A 22,916-nucleotide genomic window follows, 5' to 3' on the forward strand; every position below is an offset into this window, starting at 1 on the left:
CAACCCTGGACTATCCCCGTTTCATTAGCAAAATAGCAGCAGTCCTCTCCTAGGAAAAGGCAGGTCCCTCCCTTTTCTGCAGTGAGAAGGTCCAGGGCTCGCCTATTTTGTAGGGCCACAGAAGCCAATGAGTTAATTTGTTTTGGGATTGAAACGAAGGACTCTACTACCTGCTCCATGTCTTCATTAAGTTCTTGGGACAGCTTGTAATAGAAATGGGCAGAGGTCGAGATGCCTCCCATCCCGGTGCCTTAGGGCTGCTGCTATCTATGCCAGTCCCAACCAGGAGGGGGGGGGGGGCGATGACAGCTCATCTTTTTCTGTGGGAAAGTTCCCCTTGGGGGGTAAACTCTTTGTTCTAGCTCTCCCTCTTCGAGGAATGTTAGGCCTGGGGTCAGGAAGACCAAGATGCAGGGTCCAGGGGGGTCTAAGGGGAGGCATGAATATGCATAGGTCCCACAGAGAATGAAGATTCCTGGATTGGTGCAATTATTTGTGCTGTTCCAGAGAACCCAAGTGGAACAGAAGGAGGGAGTGGAGTTTGTAAGACCAGTGCAGTTGGGACTAGAGTAGTCAATACAGGTTAGGTTTGAAGAGGCTGAGAGTAAGGACATTGTCAGAGACTGGCCCAATGAGTTGTGTAGTTTTCTGTTGGGAAGGGGAAGTACAGTTGCCCTGTGACAGCCAGGTTGAGGGTAAGGGAATGGCTCTGTGTGGTGAGGGAGACAGTGACATGCATATCCAACACTGGGATGTGTGTGGTGTGTACTGGAAGAATTGAAAGGAAGAGTTGAGAAGGCGGGGAAGGTGTTGGTTGCCAGAGGTAGGTTTTAGGAGAGGCCGTAATTGGGAAAGGAGGTCTAGGTGTTTGTAAGGCTCAGGGGTCAACTGTAACCGGGAAATTATGTTCTTTGTAACTTGTTCTTGTTTCTTTTCCCGATTTTGATCTAGTACCCCACCCCCGTCTGAGTACCCCCAGTGGGTAATGGGATAGAAACATATGTTTCTTCCATTTGGCTTATGGCAGGTACTCATGAAACTCCCTCTCTTTTGTACTTTGACAGTGAGTAGGGATTTGGACTTCCCGCCCCTGAGGTTCATGTCATGGTGCATGGTTTTGGAGCTGTATTGTAACATGAGGAATGTACGTAGGAATAAATGTCTGAGCAGGGGCAGGGAGTAGCCAGGAGGCTGGGGAGTGCAGCAAGGATAAGGAGCAGGGGAGTCATGGGGCTGTTAGTTAGACAGTACAGAGGAAATAGCACCCTAGGAGTAGAACCCAGCTAGCAATGTAGGCGATACCCACGGAAAGATGAAGAATAGGTGGCCAGTCCTGAGGGGAGACAGTTACTAGGCCTACAGCAAGGATTAAGATTAGGAGTGCAGCTATAGTTAGAGAGACAGGGAGAGGTCAGTCAGGGTGAGGGGCAGAAGGCCCCAAGTTGGTGGTGATTTGAATCTGAGGAGGAACAGTGCTCATTAGCATGTAGAATGATGTAGAGAATGAGAGTAAAGAAATCAATTTCGTCTGGAGTCAGGTTGTAGAAGGTTCCCTGGAGCCACAGTTGAGACACCAGTGCAGTCAGGTCTTTGAAGGAAGTTCCTGTTGGGGCGCTGATCCAGAGGTCTTGTAGTAGTTGGGTCAGGAGCAGTTGTAGGTTGAAGAGAGTCCAGGTCATTCAGTGTCCTCTCCGATAGTTGGCAGGGGTTGTCGCTGGGTGAATTTTAAGGAGGTGGGTGCTGTGCGGGAGACCTGATAGGTGTCATTTAAGGAGGGCAGCACAGGATTGGAGGTGACCCATTTTAGACGAGAGAGGTGTACCCAGGAGGCGACCTTTTTGAGTTTAGCTGCAGTTGGGGCAAGGAGGATGACTTTGAATGGTCCCTGCCACTGTGGGGTTAGGTCACCCTGGGGATGATCAGACAGATAGACCATGTCCCCAATTTGTAAAGGGGGCAGGGAGGCTTGGGGGTCAGGGGCAGGCAGATTGTGACTGATGTATTTCCAGAGGGCATTGCGGAGTTGCGTCAGCAGAGGGGGGAGTGTAGGAAGCTTGGTATGGGAGGAGGCTCAGGGGGGAGTCCAGGAGGGAGCATGGGCCTTCCATACATCACCTCAAAGGGGCTCAGCCCCAGGGGCTTTCTGGGCAAAGCCTGTATTCTGAGGAAAACAATTGGTAAAAGTTTACTCCAATTCAGATGTACCTCGAGGGTTAGTTTGGTAAGGGTTTTTTTGATTGTTCTACTCATCCTTTCTACCTTTCCTGAGGACCGGGGAGGGTATGGAATGTGAAATTTCCAGGGTGTCTGTAAGAATTGAGGAAGTTGTTGGGTGCCCTTGGATGTAAATTCTGGGCCATTATCAGACTGTAGGGATGAAGGCAGGCCAAACCTGGGGATAATTTCTGTGAGGAGGATTTGGGCCACTGTGTGGGCTCTTTTGTCTGTAGTGGAAAATGCTTCTACCCATCCCGAAAAGGTGTCCCGCAGTAGGCTCCGAGGACCGCGGCCCCGGGCCAAAGCGACACACCTCCGGAGCCAAGTGAACCCTGAGTAGCAAACGGGATGGTGGGGGGCGGTGGGGGGGGGAGCAGTGCGGCGCCGCTCGCTGCCCCACCCAGCTCCCGCAGGCTCGCAAGGCCGCTCAGGTTCCCAGAAGCGCCCCGGGCCGGGCCAGGCGGGTGCTGGCTGGGGGTGGCGGTGTGCGGGGCTGGGGCGGCGTCGGCTGCTCTCCGAGCTGCAGGGCCTGGCCGGCCGGAGTCCAGTCACGGGTCGTGCGGCTGGCTCAAGTGCAGCGCGCGCCCCCCGTGGAGAGCTGCGGTTCAAGGCCCGACCAGCAGGTCAGAACAAAAAGGGAGGTGCAATGCAGGGCTCTTAGGGCGCCTGGCAGCTGCCTCGGTCTAAGGACATACCACCCTGAACGTGCCCTGTCTCCTCTGATCTGGGAAGCTGAGCAGGTTCGGGCCTGGTTAGTACTTGGATGGGAGACCGCCTAGTAGTTAGACAGTTTTTTTATTTTTCTGAATGCTTACTTCAGAAAGTTAGAATTGGATGACTGTAAACAATAAAACGAATAATATTTTCATAATGTTAAGAATACAGAGTTGGATATTCTTTTTCCTGTTCTACCACAGCTAACTGGAAGTCAGTTGTAGTAAGTGTATATATATATATATATGTATGTATGTATAATTTTTCTTCTTCTCTATATGAATTTGCAAAGAGGTTTCTCTTAAAATACTGTGTTAATGTGCTATACATTTACCCCAGACTCTGTCTTCAAGTTGGTTCTGCCTAAGACTCATATTCAGACTTGACAAACTGGTATGTTTACTCATGCAAATGTTCTCTTAAGTTATGTGAATGAAAGTGTATTTGCTAGAAAACCTGCCTTTCTTCAAGATTCATGTCAATCATTTTGTGGCCGGAGACAACTCACCCGGTGCTTAGGTTTTCGCAGAGTACATGTTGTAGGTGAGGGGCCTGGTGCTATTCTCTTCAGTTTTGAGACATTTCCTTTCTCTAATTAACAGACTGCTGGTAGTTATATGACATCTGGCCAAAGACTAGCAGGGGGACACTCTTTCTGCCCCCTTCTGATGCCTATGTCAGAGGCTTTCTCTATCTCCTTTATACTTTAATAAAACCTTATTACGAATAAGTCTCGATTTGAGAACACATTACCAACATATACTGGTTTCCAAATAACTTTTCTAAAATACTGTAGAAAAATTTCATATCATTATCCTTCTGGTAAGCTGTGAAATTTCTTCAAAAACACTAGATTTATTATTTCTCGCATTATCAACTCACAGCCTATACCACAAGCTGAGGTTTTTTTATATAAATGGGACTAAAAAACGCCGAAGCTTCTTTCTGGTCTGTTGAAAAATACAAGTCTTTTACACTAAATTTCATTCTGCTCAATGAAATAAATGATATGCTCTTATTCAAGTTATTTGCCTATATCCTTACCCCATTAATATAGTCTCTGATTCTAAATATTGAGTTTTTGTATTCCTAGATACAGAAACCTCCACCATAAACTCCTAGTTCTGTTAAAACAGACACTGGCCCTGCCTATATTTCTAGATACTTTAAACAATTTTTGCAGTATTTTTCTATTAAGAAAAAACGCCTCAGGGTGGTCCTCTCTCAGGGTCCTTGCCCCTGAGCCTGGGGGCCAGCGAGGGGCTCCACACTCCCAGGCCAAGGCAGAACCACATGCACACGTCTGTTCCTGCCCCCTGCACCGTCAGAGAGCTCGGGTGAGCCAGAGTCTGTCAGGCAGCTCCTGGGCAAGCCCAGCAGCACCGCCTGTTGCCGGGAGCCAACACATGAGACCCTACCCCTAAAAAGGCCATAGGGGAGAAATCCTGACAGGCAAGGCGAATCAGGTTTTCAGGGGTTTCGAAAAAGTCAGCTCACGAAACCCTACCCCTAACAAGGCCATGAGGGAGAAAACCTGACGGGCAAGACGAATCAGGTTTTCAGGGGTTTTCGAAAAGGCTAGTTCACAAGATCCCACCCATGACAAGGTCACGAGGAGAAAGCCTGACAGGCAAGGCAGATCAGGTTTTCAGGAATTTTGAAAAGCTGCCCCCGGCTCTAACCTTAAAGATGATATCTGTCTTTCTGATGCCTGCCTCAATGGACTACTCCCTAATTTCTCTGACACAGACAGGAAGGCCTTCCCCGATCTCTTCCCAAATAAGAATCAATTTAGAACTTTAATCAATAAGTTTCCCAGGTGGTAGTTTTTTATGAGATTATTCAGGGTGAAAGGAGTGTTTTAATTCAAACACCTCTGCTGGTAGTTTTGTTAGCCAAATGCATTTATGCGCTTGGTACTAATATGCATGATTGCTTATAATATCCTAATCATAAAATAGCATGAAGAACCTGATTCTATAAAAGCCCTAATAGACATAGAGCCCTTTTAAGGGGTAAAGGAGTCCTATTAGAAAACATAAGAAAATTATTCTATAGGTGGTTATTGGGTTGTGATTTGCTTGCTGTGTTTTGCTTGCTGTATTTTTGCCTTTAATGTGCTAAGGTTGTGTTATAAAAACCATTGTTAATATAGTTAAAGATCTAGACAAATAAGAACTTAGCCCTAGTGTGGTAACAATGAGACGGTTGTTAATTGTTAGCCAGGAATACTAGGCAGAAGCTGCCTCACTGAAGCCGCAGAGTCTGTATGGGGTAAACTTCTTAGATAAACGCAACTGACAACTTTTGCAGTAAGATTAATTTTTGTATTAACAAGAATATAATTCTACTCTGTACTGTTTCCCTATGACCCTGTTACCTTTCAGTTAAGGTCACCATAAAAACGGAAAATAGGTTTACAATCACTTGACCTGCATAAAATGTTAATAGCCTCAAGGCCAGAAGATCATGTGCTAAAAATTACTATAGAATTAGAAAGCAAAAAAATCCTGCTTTTCCTAAAATTCAAAATGATGTAATGCTAATCCTGTGAAATCATGAGTAAACATCTTGTACCTTAAAAACATTCTGTGAAAGGGTATAAAACCGGTTGTCAGAAAGTAAAACACAGACTTGGGCCTATCAAGGCTAGTCTCACGTCTCTCTCTCTCTCTCGCCGACGCCGTTCATCCTGAGGGTACCCACTGGATCATGTCGAGGCTGGATCCCGGCAAGTGGCACCACGAACAGGGAACCCGAAGGTAAGCCCCCCCCCATTGTTCAGTTTTCAGGACGGCTAGGACCCCACTAGGGTGCTGCAGGGCCCCCTGCATAAGATAGGTAGGGTGAGGAAAGTGGGTAGGCTTTAGGTTTCTTCTTTACAACCCTACTAGGGCGCTACAGGCCCCCCTACATAAGAAAGGTAGGGTAAGAAAAGTGGGTACGTTTCAGTTTCCTTCTTCTCTAAATTAAGCCTCTTCCTTTTTTCTCTTTTTTTCTTCTTCTAATTAGCAACAAAAATGGGTAACAGTGAGTTAAAAGAAAGACAACTTTTTATTGGAATCATAATGCAACTTCTTAACTACAGAGGAATTAAAGTTAAAAAGACCAGTGTTCAGTCCTTTTCCCCCTTTGTCCAAGAGCAATGTCCTTGTTTTCCAGAAGACAGCAGTTCTCCTGGGTTCCCTTACCCTCCTGCCCTCCACCCCGGTGCTCTTTCCAATGAGATCTCTTGCTTTCTCAGCACATGTGTCTCCTCCGACAATTCATTTATAAGAGCTCAGTTACGGGCCCTAGAAGGGGTCCCCTTCCTGCAACTGGTGGGAACTCTTCTTCCCTGAGACTGACATCCTGACCACTCAGGGTACTCAGAGGCCAGCTTGCCTGCCAATGGACCAGACCCAGCGGCCGCAACTGGGACCCTTTTGTCCCTGGTCTCCTCCTGACACAGACAACTGGCCAGAGTGCCCCGACTAGTAAGGAACAAGAGACTTTATTGACCTCTTTCCCCTTCCCTCTCTCTGTCCTCTCCTTAGCCCTTCCTATCCCTCCCGTTTTTCTAATCCCCCAGTAATTTGGTCAAAGGGCCTCAGCTTGAGCTGAGGATTGGAGACTGATCACCTCCTCTTGGCAGAGAACTCGAATTCCGGTAGGGCCGAGTTCCAGTCCTCCCTTCTCTGGATGCCTGGGTACCTGCAGGTGGCAGGAGACGTCTGTAAGGCCACCCTTTTTGCCCCCCCCCCCCTTTCCCGCCTCCTCCTCCTTCTCCTTTTCCTTTCCTCCTTAAAATCTTTGAAGACATCTGAAGTTCTGTGTCTATCTAGAAGGTTTTCTGAGAGACTGTATTCTTGTATTTAAGGGAGTGTCTGATGAGGACTGCCAGGTTTATATGTGTGTGTTTTAACTCTGTGTTCTGTGTTGTGATTTTTGATGGCTATTTTGCTTTTTGTTAGAACTTGATTTTCTTTCCCTGTGCCTTGAGACCAGGGAACACTTATCTAGACCATCTCTAACTCCTGAGACTGAGAGAAAAAGGGGAAAAGCCTTTAAAAATTTTTATTTATTTCAACTTTTTTATAAACTAGTAAATTTTATATTATAATATCTAATTCATCACCAAACTTAAAATATGAAGCTAGATCTCGCACTGTGTCTGTCTAAATATGTCTTGGTATATCTTTGTCTTTGGGTAGTATTTTTTAGATTAATTTGTAAAAGAGCTCTATTTAATTGGCTTTAAAAAAAAAGGTAAGTGCTTACAAATCAAATAATTCTAAATTAAACAATAAATTCCAGGTTCAGGTAAACTAAAAAATATTCAATATTAAATACCTGATATTAATGTTTGTTTGTTGACCTATCTAATATAGACATGTCTTAGAGTAATTAACATCTAGTGAAATATTTTCATTATGCCTAGGTTTATTATAAGTTAAGTGTTGTTATACTGTAATATCTGTTACAAGTTTGTCAGCAAGGAAAGTACCTCAAGTAAGAAACTTAAAAAAAAAGAAGGTAAGTGAGATATGAGCTTTTAAACTTTATTAAGATTAAAAATATCTGTCTAAAACAGTTTCTCTAGGTTTTGGTAACCTAAATTTCTAAAGTTGTGCTAAACTAATAGCAGAAGTTTATTAAATAGCTTGGTCATTTCCAAATAAAATAAGATTCTGAAACATTCATTACTGAATACTAACTTACAGAGAAACTAAAGATTTTAGACTATTAATAAATAATGTTTGATGCCATCCTGAGATGTTCATTAGAAATTTTTTAGAAATTATCATTGGTATTTATGTTCACCAATCTATAGAGTGCTAATATAAAGGTAAATTCTTGGTTGCTTAAAGAAAGTAGGATGTGTGTGTTCAGTAAAAAAGGTATAAAAAATAAAGTTACATTTTATGAAGGGAAAAGAAAGTAAGTCTGACTTACAGGTGGCTGTTTCAGGATGGGAGAACAAAGTAATGGGTACAAAAAGTGTTAAGAAGGCTTGATGGAAAGTACACTCCAAGGGAAGAGTTTTGTGCATAAATACAAGTTTTCTTGAGACGTTGAACTGCCTTTGATAATGGATTTTAAGTTTCTTTACCTCTAAAGTGGTCTGTTCTATGTTTACCTTTAAAATCTTTTTTACTTTGGCTAAGTAAATATATTATTTCACAGTGATCTATATGATTCTACCTGACAGAGTACTATAAACCCTTTTGATATTTATTGACAAAACTGCCTAAATAACTTGACTTCTAGCTGACTTTGGGATGCTTCAGAGGGCCCCTGAGACATCCCAAAGAGCTATTAAACTACCTGAGTTCATTTGACCTGTTAAATTGCATGGGAATTACTGTTGGAGGAGTGATAAATCTTCAGGTTATATTGTATGGTTGATGTTACTTATATAGATATCCTAGAAATTATGTGAAATTCATGAAAATCTGATATGTCCTGGTAAAATATTGTCAGTTATAATTTTAGCTATCACGTTAAAGTGTTAGAAGTCACAGCAATGACCAGGCTACAATTTAATTAGATTTTAAACATGCCTTGTATGGTTTCACTCTCATGCCTTTTAAAAAAATACTGCTAGTTCTTCAAGATTTATAAAAAGACTTTTCTAAGATTAACTAAAACAATTTGTTTGTTTGCTATCCAGTAAATTGGTAACAGACTGGAATTTAGTCTACTCTCTATGTTAAGAGAAAAAAGTTTTCTTAGAATGAATCTTTCAATAAATAAGTGTTATTTAAGATTATGGTACATATAAAAGCTCATTCTGCTTCTACCAAAAATAACCCCTCACTGTTAGACTTGTGCTATCTTAATGTCTTAAAACTGACAACGCCCCTGCTTACACTTCTAAACCTTTTCAAGCTTGAATATTGGGGCAACGACATTAAACCCATTCATACCCTTCGTCCCGTCACAGAACTCATCAGAGCAACCCCAAGCAGTGCAGGACTGGACCTCTGTTCCACCGTCACAACAATACTAACACCTGACTCCACCGCTGTGAAAGTTCCCGCTGGTGTTCATGGCCCTTTGCCTAGAGAAACGATGGGACTATTAATAGGCAGGAGCCCCACATCCTTACATGGGATCACAGTGATTCCAGAAGTCATAGACTCAGACTATACTGGTGAAATTCAAATAATGGTGTCTCCCCCCACTAAGACTATTCAAATCTATAAAGGACAGAAAATAGCTCAGTTGCTGATGCTACCTTGTCATGCTGACACAAGAAAAGCAGCTTCAGCTGCCAAGTGTTGGGACAGGGGGTCTGATTCAAGTGATTATGCCTTTTGGGTTACACAAGTTACTCAAAAAAGACCTATGAAGACAATTCTAGTTAATGGTAAAAAGGTGACTGGCCTGCTAGACACGGGAGCAGACGTTTCCTGTATTGCGGGCAGTGACTGGCCCAGTGCTTGGCCAACTCAAACCACAGCTAATGAGTTGGTTGGCATTGGTAGAGCACCTTCAGTGACAAAGAGCTCACAAATTTTACTTTGGTATGTAGATAAAGACTGCCAGGGACATTTTCAACCTTATGTAATTCCTTCATTGGGAGAGAGATTTTTGCTCAGATGGGAGTTTTGCTGTATTGCCCAGATGAAGAGGTGGCTGCACAGATGTCGCAGATAAGTTATAATCCTTTTATGGGTGTGAGTAAAGATCAAGAGAGACAAATTGAGCCAGTTGTCCCAAAAATAAGAAGAGAGAGACAAGGCTTAAGATATCCAAATTTATAAGAGAGGCCATTGTTCTCGCTGCTGACCCCATAGTCTGGAAATCTCCTGATCCGGTGTGGGTGGAACAATGGCCCTTAAATTCAGAAAAACTTTCAGCAGCACGACAGTTAGTGAGAGAACAATTAAAGGCTGGACATATAGAGTCTTCAAATAGTCCATGGAACATGCCAGTTTTTGTAATAAAAAAAAAAATCGGGGAAATGGAGACTCTTGCAAGATCTAAGAGCAATAAATGCCACTATGTAAGATATGGGAGCCTTACAGCCTGGCCTTCCCTCCCCTGTGGCTGTTCCCCAAGGCTACAATGTTATAGTGATTGATCTTCAAGATTGCTTCTTTACTATTCCCTTAGACCCTCAAGATAAAAAGAGATTTGCCTTTAGTCTTCCCTCAGAAAATTTTAGACAACCTCATCAGAGATTTCAATGGAAGGTTCTTCCCCAGGGTATGAAAAATAGTCCCACATTGTGTCAAAAGTTTGTGGACGCTGCCCTACAAGGTATCAGGGAGAAACATCGGGATGTCTATCTAGTCCACTATATGGATGATATATTGCTAGCACACCCGGATAGGGTTTATTTACAGTAAGTTTTGATTAAATTGCAAGAGACTTTGAATCGCTGGGGCCTAAAGGTGGCCCCTGAAAAAATCCAAGTGAATATGCCTATAACATATGTGAGAAGAATCCTAAATAATGAAACAGTTACTCATGTACCTTTGCAGCTTAGAAAAGATAATTTGGTTACTTTAGATGATTATCAAAAGTTGTTAGGGGATATAAATTGGATTCGGCCCTTTTTAAAGTTGACTACTTCTGATCTTAAGCCTTTCTTTGACATTCTTCAAGGGGATCCAGACCCCACCTCTGCTAGAATGCTGACACCTGCAGCCAGGGAAGCCTTAATGAAGGTAGAAGAAGCTTTAGATAAAAATTATATTAAGAGACTTGATTATAGTATGGCATGGCAATTTATAGTGTTGCCCACAGCTGTGGCCCCTACAGGGGTGCTTTGGCAAGAGGGTCCCCTAGAATGGTTGCATTTACCTGCCACGGCCAAAAAGGTTGTGGCCTGTTATCCAGGACTAGTGGCTACTTTAATAATTAAAGGGAGACATAGAAGCATTGAAATGCTTGGAAAAGAACCATCTGAAATCATAGTGCCTTATAATAAAGAGCAACTAAATGCCCTTCTATCATTAAATGAAGACTGGCCGATTGTCATTGGTAATTATCCAGGACAAATTTTACACCATTTACTTGCTAGTCCTTTATTAAATTTCCTCTCACGACATCCGGTGATATTTCAAGAAAGGTGTCAAGTTTCCCCTATCGAGGGGGCAATGTTGGTGTTTACAGATGGGTCTTCTAATGGAAAGGCTGCTATTGTCACCCAGACTTCAAAAAGGGTTTTAAATACTGGGGAAACATCAGCCCAGAAAGCAGAATTAACAGCCGTGATAGAGGCGTTCAAAGAGTTTTTAGACCAGGCTTTTAATTTATTTTCTGACTCACAGTATGTAGTTAGGTTGTTCCCTCAAATTGAAACGGCTGTTTTACCGGAAAATAAAACCACAATTTTTATATTGTTATCTACCCTTCAACAGCAAATTTGGAAAAGGTCAAAACAATTCTATGTTGGACATATAAGAGCTCATTCTAATTTACCTGGACCCCTCCATACGTTTAACCAAGAGGCAGATTTGCTAACCCGAACCATAGTGGCCAGTGATTTTGAAGATGCTAAAGCCTCACATGCTATGCATCATCAAAATGCAACTGCCCTTCAATACCAGTTCCACATTCCTAGGGAATCTGCACTCGAGATTGTTAGAACATGTCAACTTTGCCCTACTTCAGTTCCCGCTTTGCTTTTTGGGGTAAATCCCCGTGGCTTACTACCTAATGTGCTTTGGCAGATGGATGTAACACATGTTCCTTCTTTTGGAAAACTATCCTTTGTGTATGTTACTGTAGATACCTTCTCCCATGTCATTGTGGCTACTGCCAGAATGGGAGAAGCCTATAAAGATGTAGTTCAACATCTTTTTGCCTGTTTTTCCTATTTAGGAATGCCAAAATCAATTAAGACAGACAATGCTCCAGTTTATACATCTAAGTCCCTTAAAAATTTCTGTGCCCAATTCGGTATATCCCACTCTACAGGAATTCCTTACAATCCCCAGGGACAAGCAATTGTAGAAAGGGCACATCAGACACTTAAAACACAAATTTCTAAATTACAAGAAGGGCAGTTCAAATACAGTTCTCCACACCACGTTTTGCAGCACGCCCTCTTTGTGCTCAATAACCTTAACGCTGATCAAGCCGGTTTAACAGCTATGTTCCGTCACTGGAACCCAGAACAAAAAGATATGAAACCTTTAGTAAAGTGGAAAGACCTCCTTTCCGGACTATGGAAGGGACCTGATCCCTTGCTAACCAGTGGGCGAGGGTATGCTTGTATTTTCCCACAGGGTGCTGACTCGCCAATTTAGATCCCAGACAGACTGATTTGCCATGTCGAAGTCCCCCAGACCTCCGGTTCCCTCGCAGCCTCAGCCACAAAAGAGGAAGAGCACTCCTCTGCCCTCGCCTCGGTCACTCACCCGGGAAGTCCAGCAGACTTGGAAATGACCGGCAACAGAGATCCCGGAGGAACCAACGGCGGATCCACCCACTAAACAGATGTCATGGCTTTGCATGAAAGATGGCGCCCAACCTCCTACTCCTTCACGTCGCAGAAGACCACCAGGACGTCCTGCGCGGACAACTCAACAAGCCTCCATACCCACATGGGGACAAATTAAGTCACTCTGTCATCAAGCACAGGGAATAGCTTCCCTGCAGGGATCTTCAGCCTCTCCCGAAAGGGTTTTTATTGCTATGCTTGCTTTACTGTCTTGTCAGGCAAGTGCTACCTCCTCTACTTCAGAAAAATACTGGGCATATTTCCCTGGTCCCCTGACCTTCCAAGTAGTTACTTGGAACAGCGACCCTATACGGGTCAACACAGACCAGCCTCATCTCTTGGGAGGATCCTATAGTTCTTATGATAAAGATCATTATCCCATCAATTTTAACTATACTTTTAGGGGATTAACAGATGACCTTCCCCTTTGCTTTAACTTCCCCCATAGTCATACAAGTGATCTCATCACTCCCTCTAAGGAGGGACGTGTTGGAGCCTCCAAAGCAATTCTGACAGATTCTCCAGCATCAAAATTTTCAGACAATACAGGAGATCGGCTGGTTTGGATATTACAGGCTCATATGCCTGGGGTCCTTGACCCCTATAAATCTTTGTTCCTTAATGCTCCACCAAAATATCCAAATTGTATTGATGTTGCTCCGTCAGATGTCATATGGAAAACTATAGACAACCGCCTGGGATACCCAGTATGGAAATCTTGTACTTATAATTCAAACATAGATTATAGAATACCGGGAGGTGGAAACTATTCGGTACAAGACTGGAGCAATCCAAATCCAAGTCAGAATCTAGGAGCTGTCAGTAGGCTTAGCAATTAAAATAATGATTCCCTCCCTTGGCCATTGGTGCCCAGCAGATGGCATTATAATCAATTTGTTCCCCCCATGTTGTCCTATACAACTAAGGGTAAAACTTTTTGACAGCCAGAAATTTGGAGAGCCCTTGCTGCCACCTCCATTGTTACTTTAACTCGACCAGAAAACAATTCCACCTATTCTGTGCTGGCTTGTTTACCCTCCCCTTAGGTTTTTTTGTTTACTAATGATTCAAAAAGACTTCATATACAAATGAATCATTCAGGTGGACCAAATATAGTCTACTGTGAACAATGCATGCTTTCATCCTGTTTAACCCCTCAATGTAATATTTGTTCTTTTGTGGTACTGCAACGTCCACCTTATCTTATGGTGCCTGTCAGAGTGAACGCCTATTGGTATGACAATTGTGGTTTAGCCGTTCTGCAACACCTACAAGATTTAATGTGTTCCCAATGGTTTGTAGGACTACTTATTCTAGGGATTTCAGCTTTGATAACAGCAATTACCTCTGTCACTGTGGCAGCGATATCCTTGACTCAACAAGTACATACCACTCAATATGTCAATGATATTTCAAAAAATGTTTCCTTAACTCTAGCTATGCAAGAGATTATAGATAGGAAATTAGAAGTAAAAATAGATGCCCTGGAAGAAGCAGTCATGCATATTGGAACTGAGTTACAGGCTTTAAGGGTAAAGTTAGCGTTATCCTGTCACGCTGATTATCGGTAGATCTGTGTAATGCCCCCCAAAAGTAAATGATATGGATTACAATGGAGAAAAGATTAAAAATCATATTTCGGGTATATGGAATAGCTCCAGCATTACTTTAGATCTTGGAGAGCTTCACGGTCAGATAAAAACATTAGAACATTCCCGCCTGGACTTTATTACTACAGGAGCTGCTAACGATATTTTTCATAACTTTTCTAACTTTATTACTGAAAAAAATATCCTATCAACTATTTTCAGTTATGCAGCTGTAGCAGCACTAGTTTTACTATTCATTATAATCCTTCCTCGCATCGTCAGAACTCTCCGGCAGAGCACTCAAAAGCTTGCGACTCAGATCCATCTGGCTGTCTTAAAAAGTAAAAAAAGGGCGAGATGCCGGGAGCCAACACATGAGACCCTACCCCTAAAAAGGCCATAGGGGAGAAAACCTGATGGGCAAGGCGAATCAGGTTTTCAGGGGTTTCGAAAAAGTCAGCTCACGAAACCCTACCCCTAACAAGGCCGTAAGGGAGATAACCTGACAGGCAAGGCGAATCAGGTTTTCAGGGGTTTCGAAAAAGTCAGCTCACGAAACCCTACCCCTAACAAGGCCGTAAGGGAGAAAACCTGACGGGCAAGACAAATCAGGTTTTCAGGGGTTTTTGAAAAGGCTAGCTCACGAGATCCCACCCATGACAAGGTCACGAGGAGAAAGCCTGACAGGCAAGGCAGATCAGGTTTTCAGGGATTTTGAAAATCTGCCCCCGGCTCTAACCTTAAAGATGATATCTGTCTTTCTGATGCCTGCCTCAGTGAACTACTCCCTAATTTCTCTGACACAGACAGGAAGGCCTTCCCCGATCTCTTCCCAAATAAGAATCAATTTAGAACTTTAATCAATAAGTTTCCCAGGTGGTAGTTTTTTATGAGATTATTCAGGGTGAAAGGAGTGTTTTAATTCAAACACCTCTGCTGGTAGTTTTGTTAGCCAAATGCATTTATGCGCTTGGTACTAATATGCATGATTGCTTATAATATCCTAATCATAAAATAGCATGAAGAACCTGATTCTATAAAAGCCCTAATAGACATAGAGCCCTTTTAAGGGGTAAAGGAGTCCTATTAGGAAACATAAGAAAATTATTCTATAGGTGGTTATTGGGTTGTGATTTGCTTGCTGTGTTTTGCTTGCTGTATTTTTGCCTTTAATGTGCTAAGGTTGTGTTATAAAAACCATTGTTAATATAGTTAAAGATCTAGACAAATAAGAACTTAGCCCTAGTGTGGTACCAATGAGACGGTTGTTAATTGTCAGTCAGGAGTACTAGGGCAGAAGCTGCCTCACTGAAGCCGCAGAGTCTGTAAGGGGTAAACTTCTTAGATAAACGCAACTGACAACTTTTGCACTAAGATTAATTTTTGTATTAAGAAGAATATAATTCTACTCTGTACTGTTTCCCTATGACCCTGTTACCTTTCAGTTAAGGTCACCATAAAAACGGAAAATAGGTTTACAATCACTTGACCTGCATAAAATGTTAATAGCCTCAAGGCCAGAAGATCATGTGCTAAAAACTACTATAGAATTAGAAAGCAAAAAAATCCTGCTTTTCCTAAAAATCAAAATGATGTATGCTAATCCTGTGAAATCATGAGTAAACATCTTGTACCTTAAAAACGTTCTGTGAAAGGGTATAAACCCAGTTATCAGAAAGTAAAACACAGACTTGGGCCTATCAAGGCTAGTCTCACGTCTCTTTCTCTCTCGCCAACGCGGTTCATCCTGAGGTACCCCCTGGATCATGTCGAGGCTGGACCCCGGCAGCCTCTGTGTGAAGAGGCAGGGCCGACCTAGGGGCACAGTGGGCCACTTGTTCCCCCTGCTGCCCTGAGGCTGCTGGGCCAAAGAGGCCTTGGGCATCAATACCCTTGCTGGCCTCTTCCTTCTGACCAGGCCATCCATGCTCCAGACCCTTGCAGTGTGGAGAGAGCCCCTGCCAGAACCCTCCCCTCCAATTTGGCCTCAGATGAGGCCTAGGAACCTGGGAAAAGGCGCTAATGGAATGAGCCTAGGGAGGCGCCTGGGCATGTATGGACACACACCCCGCAGCCTGCTCCTTCGTGGGGCAGTACCCCCGGAGTTCAGGAATGTCTGGGCAAGGCTGGCCTCGGGCAGGGTCCATGCTGGGACCTGCCCTTGGCCTGTGGGTCCACAGAGCAAATCTAGCACTCTGCCGATAGAAGACCTCACCAGCAGCCTCCAAAGGCCGGTTTGCAAGCACTTTCCCCGAGGTAGACCCGCGTTTCCCGCAATCCGCGCACTCTGCTCCCAAGACTTGGAGAAAAGCGCTTCAGGGTGTTCCTTTCTCAGGCCTTTGCCCCTGAGCCTGGGAGACACCTAGCGGCTGCACACAACCAGGCCAAGGCAGAACCACATGCACATGTCTCTTCTTGCCCCTTGCAACGTCAGAGAGCTTGGGTGAGCCAGAGTCTGTCAGGCAGCTCCTGGGCAAACCCAGCAACAGCGCCTGCGTGTGATGGCGCAGGGCCGACCTAGGGGCACTGAGGGAAACTTGCTTACCCTGCTGCCCTGAGGCTGCTGGGACGAAGAGGCCATGGACAACGACCCCCGTGCAGGCCTCTTCCCTCTGACCAGGCCGTCCGGGCTCCAGTCCCCTGCAGTGTGGAGAGAGGCCCTGCCAGAAACCTCCCCTCCTAGTAGGACTCAAATGAGGTCTAGGAATCATGGGAAGGCGCTAATGGATTGAGACTGGGGAGAGGACTGGGCATGTCTGATCACACTCCCTGCCACCTGCCCCTTCGTGGGGCAGTACCCCCGGAGGACAGGAAGGTCTGGGAAAGGCTGATCTGGTGCAGGGTCCTTGCTGGGAGCTGCCCCTGGCCTGTGGGTCCTCTGAGCAGAACCAGCACTGTGCCGCTGGAAGACCTCACCAGCAACCTCCAAAGTCCGGTTTGCAAGCACTCTCACCGGCTGGCTGCCTTTCCCTCACCGAGGGACGCCTGCATTTCCCGCAAGCCGCGCACTCTGCTCTGAAGCCTGGGAGAAAAGGGCTTCGGGGTGATCCTCTCTCAGGCCATTGCCCCTGAACCTGGGAGAAAGCTAAGTGCTCCACACACCCAGGCCAAGGCAGAACCACATGCACATGGCTCTTCCGGCCCTCTGCACCGTCAGAGAGCTCGGGTGAGCCACAGTCTGTTACGCAGCTCCTGGGCAAGCCCAGCAGCAGCACCTGTGTTTGAAGGGGTAGGGCCGACCTAGGGGCACAGTGGGCTACTTGCTCTCCCTGCTGCCCTGAGGCTACTGGGCCAAAGAGGCCTTGGGCATTGACCCCTTTGTGGGCCTCTTCCCTCTGACCAGGACATCCGGGCTACATGCCCTTGCAGTGTGGAGAAGCCCCTGCCAGAAACCTCCACTCCTAGTAGGCCTCAAATGAGGCATACGCACCAGGGAAAAGGCGCTAATGGAATGAGCCTGGGGAGGTGCCTGAGCATGTTGGGACACACGCCCTGCGGCCTGCACCTTCGTGGGGCAGTACCCCCCAGAGCCCAGAAAGGGCTGGGCAAGGCTGGCCTGGGGCAGGGTCCATGCTGGAACCTGCCCGTGGCCTGTGGGGCCTCTGAGCAGAACCAGGACTCTGCCGCTGGTAGACCTCCCTGGCTGCCTCCAAAGGCCGGTTTGCAAGCACCATCCCCGAAGGAGGCCCGCGCTTCCCGCAAGCTGCGCACTCTGCTCCCAAGCCCGGGAGAAAAGCGCTTCGGGGTGGTCCTCGCTCAGGGCCCTTTCCATAGAGCCTGGGGGCCAGCTAGGGACTCCACACTCCCAGGCCAAGGCAGAAGCACATGCACACGTCTTTTCCTACCCTCTGCACCGTCAGAGAGCTCGGGTGAGCCAGAGTCTGTCAGGCAGCTCCTGGGGAATCCCAGAAGCAGCGCCTGTGTGTGATGGGGCAGGGCTGACCTAGGGGCACTGAAGGCCACTTGCTCACCCTGCTGCCCTGAGGCTGCTGGGATAAAGAGGCCTTGGGCATCGAACCCGTTCCTGGCCTCTTCACTCTGACCAGGCCGTCCGGGCTCCAGTCCCTTGCAGTGTGGAGAGAGGCCCTGCCAGAAACCGACCCTCCAAGTAGGCCTCAAATGAGGCCTATGAACCAAGGGAAAGGCGCTCAGGGAATGAGCCTGTGGAGGACCCTGGGCATGTTATGACACATACCCCGCCGCCTGCCCCTTTGTGAGGAAGTATCTCCGGAGGCCAGGAAGGTCCAGTCAAGGCTGGCCTGGGGCAGGGTCCGTGCTGGGACCTGCCACTGGCCTGTGGAGCCTCTGAGCAGAAACAGCACTGTGGCCATGGAAGACCTCATCGGCAGCCTCCAAAGGCCGGTTTGCAAGCACTCTCGCTGTCTGGCAACCTCTCCCTCACCGAGGGAGGCCCGCGATTCCCGCAAGCCACGCACTCTGCTCCTAAGCCCAGGAGGAAAGTGCTTGAGTGGTCCCCTCTAATGGATTTGCCCCTAGGCGTGGGGGACAGCTTGGGGCTCCAAACACCCAGGCCAAGGCAGAACCACATGCACACGAGTCTTCCTGCTCCCTGCACCATCAGAGAGCTCAGGTGAGCCAGAGTCTGTCAGGCAGCTCCTGGGCAAGCCCAACAGCAGAGCCTGTGTGTGAAGGGGCAGGGCCGACCTAGGGGCACAGTGGGCCACTTGCTTACCCTGCTGCCCTGAGGCTGCTGGGACCAAGAGGCATTGGGCATCGACCCCCTTGCTGGCCTCTTTCCTCTGACCAGGCCGTCCAGGCTCCAGTCTCTTGCAGTTTGGAGAGAGGCCCTGCCAGGAACCTCCCTTCCAAGTAGGCCTCAAATGAGGTCTAGGAATCATGGGAAAGGAGCTAAGGAAATGAGACTGGGGAGGCGCCTGGTCATGTCTGTAGACACTCCCCGCCGCCTGCCCATTCATGAGGCTGTACCCCCAGAGGCCAGAAAGATCTGGTCAAGGCTGGCCTGGGGGAGGGTCCATGCTGGGACCTGCCCCTGGCCTGTGGGGCCTCTGATCAGATACAGCACTGTGCCGCTGGAAGACCTAACTGGCAGCCTCCAAAGGCCGGTTTGCAAGCACTGTCCCCAAGGGAGACCCGCGTTTCTCGCAAGCCACGCACTCTGCTCCCAAGCCCAGGACAATAGCACATTAGGTTCGTCCGCTCTCATGCTCTTGACCCAGTGCCTTGGTTACAGCTAGGGGATCCCCACACCCAGGTCAAGGCAGAACCATATGCACACGTCTCTTCTGGCCCTCTGCCCTGTGAGAGAGCTCGGGTGAGCCAGTCTGTTTGGCAGCTCCTGGGCAAGCCAGCAGCAGCGCCTGTGTGTGAAGGGGCAGGGCTGACCTAGGGGCACAATGGACCACTTGCTCTCCCTGCTGCCCTAAGGCTGCTGGGCCAAGGAGGCCTTGGGCATCGACCCCCTTGCTGGCCTCTTCCCTCTGACCAGGCCTTCTGGGCTCCAGGCCCTTGCAATGTGGAGAGAGCCCCCTGCCAGAAACCTCCCCTCCAAGTAGGCCTCAAATGAGGCCTAGGCACCAGGGAAAAGGCATAATGGAATGAGCCTGGGGAGGTGCTTGGGCAGGTCTCGACACTGTCCCCGCGCCGGCCTCTTCGTGAGGCAGTAACCCCGGAGGCCAGGAAGGTCTGGTCAAGGTTGGCCTGGGTCAGGGTCCGTGCTGGGACCTGCCACTGCCCTGTGGGGCCTCTGAGCAGAACCAGCACTGTGGCGATGGAAGACCTCCCCGGCAGCCTCCAAAGGCCGGTTTGCAAGCACTCTCGCCAGGAGTCAACCTCTCCCTCACCAAGGGATGACTGCGATTCCCGCAAGCCATGCACTCTGTTCCCAAGCCCAGGAAAAAAGCTCTTGTGTGGTCCCCTCTCAGGGCCTTGCCCCTGAAACTGGGGTCAGCTAGGGGCTCCAAACTCCCAGGCCAAGGCAGAACCACGTGCACACGAGTCTTCCTGTCCTCTGCACCGTCAGAGAGGTTGGGTGAGCCAGAGTCGGTCAGGGAGCTCCTGGGCAAACCAAGCAGCAGCGCCAGTGTGTGAAGGGTCAGGACCGACCTAGGGGCACAGTGGGCCACTTGCTCACCCTGCTGCCCTGAGGCTCCTGGGACAAAGAGGCCTTGGGCATCGACCCCCTAGCTGGCCTCTTCCCTCTGACCAGGCCGTCCGGGCTCTAGGCCCTTGCAGTGTGGAGAGAGCCCCTGGCACAAACCTCTCCTCCAAGTAGCCCTCAAATGAGGCCTAGGAACCATGGGAAAGGCGCTAAGGGAATAAGACTGGGGAGGCTTCTGGGCATGTCTTGACACACTCCCCGCCACCTGCCCGTTCGTGCGGCAGTTCCCGCGGAAGCCAGGAAGGTCTGGTCAAGGCTGGCCTTGGGCAGGGTCCATGCTGGGACCTGCCCCTGGCAGGTGGGTACTCTCAGCAGGATCAACATTGTGCCGCTGGAAGACCTCACAGGCCGCCCCCAAAGGCAGGTTTGCAAGCAGTCTCACCAGCTGGCCGCCTCTCCCTCACCGAGGGATGCCCGTCTTTCCCGTAAGCCAAGCACTCTGTTCCCAAGTCTGGGAGAAAAGCACTTCGGTGTGTTCCTCTCTCAGGCATTTGCCCCGGAGCCTGGGGACAGCTAGGTGTTCCACTCACCCAGGCCAAGGCAGAACCACATGCACACGTCTCTTCTGGCCCTCTGCACCATCAGAGACCTCGGGTGAGCCAGAGAATGTCAGGCTGCTCCTGGGCAAGCCCAGCAGGAGCACCTGTGTGTGAATGGGCAGGACCGACCTAGGGGCACAGTGCGCCACTTGCTCTTCCTGCTGCCCTGCAGCTGCTGTGCCAAAGAGGCCTGGGTATTCAACCCCCTTGCTGGCCTCATTCCTCTGACCAGGCCATCCATGCTCCAGACCCTTGAAGTGTGGAGAGAGCCCCTGCCAGAAACCTCCCCTCCAAGTAGGCCTCAAATGAGGCCTAGGCACCAAGGAAAAGACGCTAATGGAATGAGTCTGTGGAGGCGACTGGGCATGTATGGACACACTCCCTGCAGCCTGCCCCTTCGTGGGGCAGTTCTCCCGGAGGCCAGGAAGGTCTGGACAAGGCTGACCTGGGGCAGGGTCCATGCTGGAACCGGCCCGTGGCCTGTGGGGCCTTTGAGCAGAACCAGGACTCTGCCGCTGGAAGACCTCCCCGGCTGCCTCCAAAGGCCAGTTTGCAAGCACTCTCCCCGAGAGACGCCCGCATTCCCCAGAAGCTGTGCACTCTGCTCCTAAGCCCGGGAGAAAAGCGCTTCTAGGTGGTCCTCTCTCAGGGCCATTGCCCCTGAGCCTGGGGCCAGCTAGGGGCTCCACACTCCCAGGCCAAGGCAGAACCACATGCACATGTCTTTTCCTGCCCCCTACACCGTCAGAGAGCTTGGGTGAGCAGAGTCTTTCAGGCAGCTCCTGGGCAAGCCCAGTAGCAGCGCCTGTGTGTGATGTGGCAGGGTCGACCTAGGGGCACAGTGGGCCACCTGCTCTTCCTGCTGCCCTGAGGCTGTTGGGACAAAGAGGCCTTGGGCATTGACTCCCTTGCTGGCCTCTTCCCTCTGACCAGGCCATCCGTGCTCCAGACCCTTGAAGTGTGGAGAGAGCCCCTGCCAGAAACCTCCCCTCCAAGTAGGCCTCAAATGAGGCCTAGGCACCAGGAAAAGGTGCTAATTGAAAGAGTCTGTGGAGGCGCCTGGGCATGTATGGACACACACCCCACAGCTTGCTCCTTCATGGGGCAGTAACCCCGGAGGCCAGGAAGGTCTGAACAAGGCTGGTCTGGACCAGTATCCATTCTGGGACCTGCCTCAGGCCTGTGGGGCCACAGAGCAAATCCAGCACTCTGGCGCTGGAAGACCTCCCCGGCTGCCTCCAAAGGCCAGTTTGCAAGCACTCTACCCGAGGGAGACCCGCATTTCCCATAAGCCACGCCCTCTGCTCCCAAGCCCAGGACAATAGCGCATCGGGTTCGTCCGGTCTCAGGCCCTTGGCCAATTGCCTTGGGGACAAGTAGGGGATCCACACACGCAGGCAGAGGCAGAACCACATGCACATGTCTCTTCCGGCCCTCTATACCGTCAGAGAGCTCGGGTGAGCAAGAGTCTGTCAGGCAGCTCCTGGGCAAGCCCAGCAGCAGCGCCTGTGTTTGAAGGGGCAGGGCCGACCTAGGGGCACAGTGGGCCACTTGCTCTCCCTGCTGCCCTGAGGCTCCTGGGTCAAAGAGGCCTTGGGCATTGACCCCCAAAGGGCCAATGGTTACCGGGCCTCATCCCTCTGACCAAGCCGTCCAGGCTCCAGGCCCTTGCAGTGTGGATAGAGCCCTTGCCAGAAACCTCCACTCCTAGTAGGACTCAAATGCGGCATAGGCACCAGGGAAAAGGCGCTAATGGAATGAGCCTGGGGAGGTCCCTGAGCATGTCTGGACACACGCCCTGCCGCCTGCACCTTCGTGGGACAGTACGCCCCGGAGGCCAGGAAGGTCTAGGCAAGGCTGGCCTGGGGCAGGGCACATGCTGGAACCTGCCCGTGGCCTGTGGGGCCTCTGACCAGAGCCAGGACTCTGCTGCTGGAAGACCTCCCCGGCTGCCTCCAAAGGCCGGTTTGCAAGCACCCTTCCCAAAGGAGGCCCGCACTTCCCGCAAGCTGGGCACTCTATTCCCAAGCCCGGGAGAAAAGCGCTTCAGGGTGGTCCTCTCTCAGGGCCCTTTCCATTGAGCCTGGGGGCCAGCTAGGGGCTCCACACTCCCAGGCCAAGGCAGAACCACATGCACACGAGTCTTCCTGCCCCCTGCACTATCAGAGAGCTCAGGTGAGCCAGAGTCTGTCAGGCAGCTCCTGGACAAGCCCAACAGCAGAGCCTGTGTGTGAAGGGGTAGGGACGACCTAGGGGCACAGTGGGCCACTTGCTTACCC

The 22,916-nt window shown here is 48.8% G+C and overlaps 2 long non-coding RNA genes across 2 annotated transcripts in view; both read left to right on the plus strand.

Moving 5' to 3' along the window:
- Positions 1–22,916, plus strand: part of LOC136165528 (uncharacterized) — a 274,130-nt gene that overhangs the window by 180,571 nt on the left and 70,643 nt on the right. The gene's annotated exons all lie outside the window — the stretch shown is intronic.
- Positions 5,374–13,502, plus strand: LOC136165527 (uncharacterized). The gene is made up of 2 exons (XR_010662543.1): positions 5,374–5,693; positions 12,156–13,502. It is a non-coding gene; the product is annotated as an uncharacterized lncRNA (long non-coding RNA).

Source organism: Muntiacus reevesi, chromosome 3 (assembly GCF_963930625.1).
Source record: "Muntiacus reevesi chromosome 3, mMunRee1.1, whole genome shotgun sequence".
Classification (NCBI taxonomy): domain Eukaryota; kingdom Metazoa; phylum Chordata; class Mammalia; order Artiodactyla; family Cervidae; genus Muntiacus; species Muntiacus reevesi.